The sequence below is a fragment of the Nematolebias whitei genome, chromosome 5 (genome assembly GCF_014905685.2).
Source record: "Nematolebias whitei isolate Nwh7 chromosome 5, NemWhi1, whole genome shotgun sequence".
Lineage (NCBI taxonomy): Eukaryota > Metazoa > Chordata > Actinopteri > Cyprinodontiformes > Rivulidae > Nematolebias > Nematolebias whitei.
In genome coordinates, this window is record NC_056502.1 from 33,781,783 (window position 1) to 33,789,562 (window position 7,780).

The 7,780-nt window shown below is 40.8% G+C and overlaps 2 protein-coding genes across 2 annotated transcripts in view; one reads left to right on the top strand and one right to left on the bottom strand.

Annotated features, from left to right (window-relative positions):
- sdha (succinate dehydrogenase complex, subunit A, flavoprotein (Fp)) overlaps positions 1–7,780 on the top strand; it is a 206,477-nt gene that overhangs the window by 25,990 nt on the left and 172,707 nt on the right. The window lies entirely within an intron of this gene.
- The window catches only part of LOC119409525 (proline-rich transmembrane protein 1), a 29,308-nt gene that overhangs the window by 1,304 nt on the left and 20,224 nt on the right, over positions 1–7,780 (bottom strand). The gene's annotated exons all lie outside the window — the stretch shown is intronic.

The following is a 7,780-nucleotide window of genomic DNA, read 5'->3' on the forward strand; positions in this document are numbered from 1 at the left end:
ACACACACACACACACACACACACACACACACACACACACACACACAAATGCATTCAAATCTGTTCACCTGCCTAAAAAGGTCAAACACACATGGAAAATTGGAACTTATTTAACTCTTTCAGACTTCCCGTGCAACAACAGCAAAACAAGGACGTCTGCAGAGAACCAGCTGCAACACAATCAGCGCCCACATCCCAGAGTATTTTTGTCCTCATCTGTGTTAGGATTTGTGGTTGGAGCGAACCCAGAGTGCAGAACAGGGACTCAACTTGGCAGATATACAAAAATAGGTTTTTAATGATGAATGAAAAGTACAAAATAAATATGCTGACGGGGCAGCAAAACTTACATAAACAAGGAGGGAGGCACGGGGAACTCGGGAGACACGAGGAACTCGAGGAACCAGGAAAACAGAGAGACTCAGGAGACTCGAGGAAGCACACCCAACGAAGACGACCCGACAAAGGACAAGACAGAATAGGGAGACTTAAATACAAGGAGAAGACGAGACATGATGACAAACAGCTGGGACGAGACACAGGTGGCAACAATGGAAACTAACGAGGAGCACGAGGGAAACAGACACACCGGGCCACAGAAAACTAACATCCTTACAATCTGTCTGCAGACGTCTGCAGTTACAACGTCAGAGAACTCGGTGAGATGTCTAACCAAATGGTACACCTTCCATTGAGTATTTAAATAAGTGGAGACTGGAAACAGCTGATACTTTGTGTCAGGGAATCTTTGGTCAAAGGTTATGGATGTTTTTATTACTATGGCTGAGAACATTCTTCCCCTCTGCCCCGAGAACAAGAAGCCCAAAACCAGCAGAACCGTCTCCCAAAACATTATCTTATCTCTGCCCATGAACCATATGTTTGTGTAAACGGAGAGCGCTGTGTAAGAAGACTGCACTTGGCTTCAAGGACATCCCCTGACCTCTGAACTCGGCTGAGAGGGATATAAACGCGAGCAGATAACGCGGCTTGTGGCTCGCTTCTGTGACATGTGCTATTGCATGTGCATTATGTATCCAATAATACAATACAACTTTATTTATAAAGCACTTTAAAACAACACGGTTGGCCAAAGTGCTGTACACTAACACATTGAAGCATAAAAACTATAAACTCAACAGATACTATGTCAGTAATGAACTACCACATCATAAAACAGCAAACAGTAAAATCTATAAAACAAATAACTTAAAAAAAACCCAGTAAAAACAACATTTCAAGCTGAGTTAAAAGCCAAAGAGAAAAAAATGTGCCATCAGAGCAGATTTAAAAACAGGCAGTGAGTCAGCTTGTCTCACATGCAGGCAGCTCGTTCCACAGTTTAGGGGCAGCGACTGAGAACGCTCGGTCACCTCTCAGTCTCCTGTTGGACTTTGGGACGGCCAACAGCAGCTGATCAGCTGACCTGAGAGAGCGTGAGGGAATGTACAGCTAGAGCAGGTCGGACAGGTACTGTGGGGCGAGACCATGAAGACATTTGAATACAAACAAAAAAACCTTAAAATTAATCCGGAAACAAACTGGGAGCCAGTTTAGTGATTTTAAGACAGGGGTGGTGTGCTCTCGTTTTCTGGTGCCAGTTAAAAGTCGAGCAGCAGCATTCTGAACCAGCTGAAGTTGAGTCAGTAATGACTGGCTCAGACCCACATGAAGTGAATTACAGTAGTCCAGACAAGTTGTGATGAAAGCATGGATTAAAATCTTAAAATGATGTTGTGACAGGAATGGTTTCATCTTGGCCAGTTGTCTCAGGTGATAAAAGCTGGACTTGATTACATATTTAATCTGAGCATCCAGTTTAAAATCCTTGTCCAGCCTCACACCCAGGTTAGTTGTTGTCTCAGTCAGATGTTTTGTGAAAGGACCCAGATCAGCATGGACTTTGGAACCATCATTGGACTTAAACAACAGGACCTCAGTCTTTTTCTCATTAAAATGTAAAAAGTTCTGTGACATCCATGCGCTGACTTCTGCCATACATTCCAGGAATTGGTTCATGGAGTACTGTTTCTCTTGTCTTAATGGAACATAAATTTGTCTGTCATTGGTGTAAAAATGAAAAGAAACGCCACGTTTCCGGAGAATATATCCCAGAGGTAGTAAAAAAAGAAAAAACAAAAGGGGGCCAAGTATAGACCCCTGAGGTACTCTACATGTGAGAGGTGCTACAGAGGACTCCACAGAACCAAAACGACATGTTCTATTGCATGTGTGTTATGTATCTATGTATGTACTGTCTTGAATGAGTCCTTGCAAGTTAAAAAGCTGGTTAAAAGTCTTCTCCAGCTGTTGTGTGTGTGTGTGTGTGTGTGTGTGTGTGTGTGGTTCTTTTACACACTTATAAATCCTTTTTTAATTATGAAAACATGGGCTCTGACCAGGACAGGATTCCATATAAGATGACAAATAATTTGAGAAGGAGAACTTGATTCAGGTTATAGTAAATATAATAAAAGGACATTACTCTGGCTTTTCAATTGGGTATACAAAACAAGAAAACTCTTACAACATGTAATTAAGTGAATACTTGTACAGATGACAGCTTTTACAGTAATTTGATGGAAACTGCACATGTTAATTACACAGTAACGTCATGTCTACAGTATGATGTGAGCTAAAATAAGAAGCTCTGGGTAAAGAAAGGAGAAAAAAAACAACTAAATGTATAGATGTTTGTTATAAAAATGTGTGATTGTTCATGTGGATGAAAAGCACCTTAATTTATTGAGGAACAGACTGAACGGACCACTAAAGACTAGCTGAGGAGTCCAGCACCAAGCTGTCAGCAGCTGATTCTGAAAGTCCTGCAGTTTGTTTCTTCTGTGTCCTTCCATGACACTCACAGGTGGATTGCACCTACGGCACATCATGAAGCTTCACTCAGTTTTAACTGTTGTTATAAACCACCTGCTGAGAAGAGCTCTGTCCTTGGGGTCTTTTGTTTTACGTGAGGTCAAGACAAGTGAAGCTGATGCAAATTGGACTTGTTGGTCCAGAACAGCTGGATTGAGCTCTGGAGGATTTTTAAGCACTTTTCTGGGTAGAGTTTGCATGTTCTATCTGTGCATCCATGGGTTTTCTTCAGGTACAGTAGTCCCTTGTTTATCGTGGTTGTTAGGGCCACGCCCACCTGCGATAAGTGAAAACCTGTGAAGTAGGGATACAGTAGTCCAAGTTCAAGTTCAGTACACTTTGACAAGACATGTGCCAGGCTGCAATCACACTCACCCGTTACTCCCAATCTCCCACCTTAAATAAACAATTTAAATTTAAATACTGTAACATTTGAAATAAACAATCCATGCTGCATTGATTGTTTATTTAAAATGTTACAGTATTTAAATTTAAATTGTGGAGAAGAGAAGTGCAGCAGGACATCAAAGTGATGTCACACAGCTTCAGCTCTGCAGCACAGAGCAGAAATGTACTTCTTGATCAATTACACTGAAACAACGGCACAAAGAAGTTCTACAATAATTAAAAATAACTTAATACTTTTATATTTTGTGATTATGACGATTTTACGATGCAATGCGATACTTTGAATTTTAAGTTTGAAGACAAAAGTTGATCGGTGCATCTGGACTGCAAAGCTGCAGCAGAAATGTGCGTGCGTGGCAGAGAAGGAGATCAGCTGATCAGCTGCAGGAGGGAGCTTTCTCTTGCTCTTGTGGGCTGCACACATGGTGCAAAATCCATCCATTTATTATCTTTTACCCGCTTCTTCCATTTTGGGGCACGGGGGTCGCCAGTGCTCATGCCCATTCATCACTTTGCGAGGGGCACACATCAGCAGGTGTCTGAACACCTGCTACATTTCAGACATAATAAATATAAAAAGCTTACTGTAAAAAATAAATTACTGTAAATATAGAAAGAGAGAATTGTTTGATGTGTTATTCACATTATACGTCACGTTTCAAAACAACGGCACTAATTTGTCAAAATAACAGTGATCAAAATGTCAAAGAGACAGTCCAATTTACTTTAATAAAAAAATGGATGAATGGATTGTCCTTAGTTGGACAACAGAGAACTGAACCCTTCAGGTGCTCCAAACGGTGCCACGAGACTGGAGCAGGAGCTGAGAAGAGTTCAGCTCAGAACCCTGAAGTGAGGGGAGGGAGGAGGACAGAGTCGGAGCTGCTGCACACAACCTGCTGTTCCTCTCCAACATAGTAATTTATTAAGTGTTTACAAATGTAGGTAAATGATGACGTATAACAACCCATTAAAATACACCAGAATGCAGGAAATAGCAACTCTGTTATTCAAAATTTTCTGTGAGAGGACACACGGATAGGAAGAAGCAGGTAAAAGATAATGGACGGATGGTTTTTGAAGCCAAATGAAAACATCTAATTCATCATTCTGTTCCTCAAGCCCTCCTTGGATAATTTCCGTGTTGTACCTGGGTTCTTTTAAAAGCTTAAAGAGGTCACAGCCACAAAGGAAACTGCAGCTAAACAACAAACAACAGCACAGTGTGTTGAGACATACCAGAACCTGGACCACTATCAGCACTCAGCAAGAGCTACTTCTAGAACAGTAGTTTTAATTTATTTTAATAATGAGTTTGGAACCACCTCAGAAAATACAGAGCTCTCCAAGTACCATTAGGACAGACATTTAAACCAGCTTGACGAACTGGTGGTTTTTAAGCTTGTATTGAAAGGTTTGGTACAGATACAGTAAGAGTTTCTGACATAAACAAACAAACTAATCTATATGAGCATCTAACTCCAACATAAAAACCACACCTGGTTCTTCAACCCAACCTTTCCCTTCACTAAACACAAACATGTAGGAGACACTTACCGAGGCCTGATCATCCTCACCTGGACCTTCTTTGGGTGAGGGCGTCTAGAAATAACAGCGGAAACTCTCCAACCCAAAGTCCACGACGCAGGATGTCTTAAAATTCTAGCAGCAAACCTACAGACCCTTTGATCACTAAATAAACACAGTGTGGTTCAGAGGGAACCATTAAGATACAAAAACCTTGGTTGACGTGTGACTTGAGACGTGATGGCTCTATGGGAACAGTGGTGATGGCTCTATGGGAACAGTGGTGATGGCTCTATGGGAACAGTGGTGATGGCTCTATGGGAACAGTGGTCCACTAGTCTTGGCTCTTCCATTGCCTCACAGCAACTGATCCTGTGAGCTCATCTTCCTCAGTCTTGTTCCTACAACTGCTCCTACAGAGACGTCCCTGGATCTGCGCAGGTACCCACTAACATCAGTTAACCAACTCCGGTTTCTGCAGGGGGAGCTCACAATATTCTCCGCTTCAGTTGAAGATCCAGGTCACACCTCCTAGTGACAATTTGACAATTCACAGGCCTAGTTTCTGTTCAGCGCCCTGAGATGACTTCTGCTGTGACTATATAAATAAACTGAATTAAAATGTTCCAGTTCAATCTTTAGGCTCTTTTGTTAGAAGACTTGCTGATATCTGCAGCCTTACACCAGGAATAATCCACAGCTGTGTTTCTTCTGCTGATAACATCTGCAGCAGACACGTTGCAGCTCAGGCTCGTTGTTGCTCCAAACAGGTTGCTCTCCTCTCCTCAAATTGAAAGCCAACCGCTGTGGGTTGATCAAATTTACCCCCGACTTCAAACGTTACCCTCATTCCCACTTCCAGGACGTCCTGACCACCGCAGAGCTGGAACGTCCCAGGAGAGCTGTGGTTGTGGTGGTCTTCCGGCTGTGACAAATCAACTTGTGTCAAAGTTCTTAAATCCTAATCTGCCACGCCTACGTTACTATTCAAGAACAGCACAAACCTACTCCAATGTGTGCTTTGTTTTTGCTACAAGTTTAACAGTTGCTGCTGTGATGCTCACTTTACAAATCAGCAGGAACACAAACATCTTTAACAAATAATGCATTCAACAACTGGTTACTTCAGAAATTATCCGTATTTCTGCCAAACATTCATAGAAACCTTCATCCAGCACAGGACGTCAAATATTATCAAACTCCTAAAGCATGATTTTATTGTCATCATGATGTTTTTTTTTTTTTTAATCGGAAAAGGAACGTGCAGCCAGTGTTTCTCTGTATGTTTTGTGAGTGGTAAGCCACTGATGTGCACAGTTTGCAGCGTGCACATCTTACATGTGGAAATCCCCCCATAGAATTTCCATAAACAGTCAACATGTCTCCACTCCAAAACTAATTTCTTCCATTAAAACACAATAAATTCATTGAGGCAGATTTTTTTCCCCACATTTAAATTCAGAAACAACTATTTATTTATAAATGTTGAATATATACTTAAAAAGTGACATCAATTGACTTATTGTTACCCAACTTGGTCACAGTCTAAGGACTGCAGTTATAAATGATTTTGCATTTAAAGATTTTTAACAATCTGGCACAAACATTAAACTTTAGGAGTTGAACTCTGAGCATGTGACTCAAGCAAGAGCATATTGAAATCATAACTGTCAGCAAAGATGCTCAAAAATCAAAGATGATTAAACCACATGAGAACCCTCACTTCTGCTCTTGCATCTGTAATGTGCACACAGCTTCCTCAATCAAAGGTTCGTTTCAGGAAGTGTGTTAACCCTACTGTGCAGAACATTAACTGACCTTTGTGTCCAAACAAACTGAAGCAGCTGAAACCTGAAATTTAAAAACCAGTCCCAGACCATTGACTCCAAGTCAACATTTACTGGAATAAAGAATAAAAAAATAATAATCTAAAATTATCTCTTGTATCCAGTCACTTGTGGTGAAAGTTAAAACTCCAGATGTTTCATCACTGAAAACAACAATAGCACAAATAAATTGCCGTGATTCCTGCTGAACATTCGGACTTTGTACAATGTGTTATAAATTGTGAATAATTTCAAATGATCTCATTTATTTCACTTTTTTAGAAAAAGTAGAAGAAAAGTTTAGGCAGTTTGTATTTTAGATTTTAAGAAAAGCAGTTGATGTATCTAAAAGTCACCGTTTGACATGTTGAACAGTTTTTTATTTGTTCAGTGAAAAGTAAGTTTATTAATGACTAAGCCAGTTTAATAAATAACATCAAAGTCCAAAATGTTATAACTTCACTTTGGGAAAGATCGTCATGGTCCGTGCTTCTTTCTGGTTTTCCGAGTTTATTTTTCCTTGTGGTTTTTATTTGATTTCTCTGTACTTTGTGTTTGGTTCTGCTCCCTGTGTTTGTTTCGCTCCTCACCCTCAGTCAGCTTCAACAGGCCTTCAGTCAGTAATAACTCACACCTGTTTCCAATTAGCCATCATCCCAGGTGCTGTCACGTTTACTCTCCGTTTAAACCATTTCTGTTCAGCGCTCCATCAGCGACTCATTAGTTTGGTTTCACACTAAATGTCTCCGTCTTCTCTCCCGTGCTCCTCGTTGTATTTGCTGCCATGTCTTCTTTTTGTTTCTTTATTTAAATAAATAGTATATTTTACTTTAAGCTTCTCGTGTCTGCCTGCATTTGGGTCTTATCCACAACTGATCGTGATGAAGAGAAAGTATTATCCCAGAGAAAAGGTTAATTGACAACACAACACAAAACTGATTCTTCCCCAACAGCTTACTCCAAAGTGGAACAAACCAGTTATGTTGGTGCTAAGATGGTGTCTTTGGCACGCCCCCTCCTCCATTGCTGGCCCTCTTCCTTGTTAACAGTCGTGTCAAACTGGTTGAAAACAACAAGGAAGAGGGCCGGCAATGGAGAAGGGGGCGTGCCAAAGACACCATCTTAGCACCAAAATAACTGGTTTG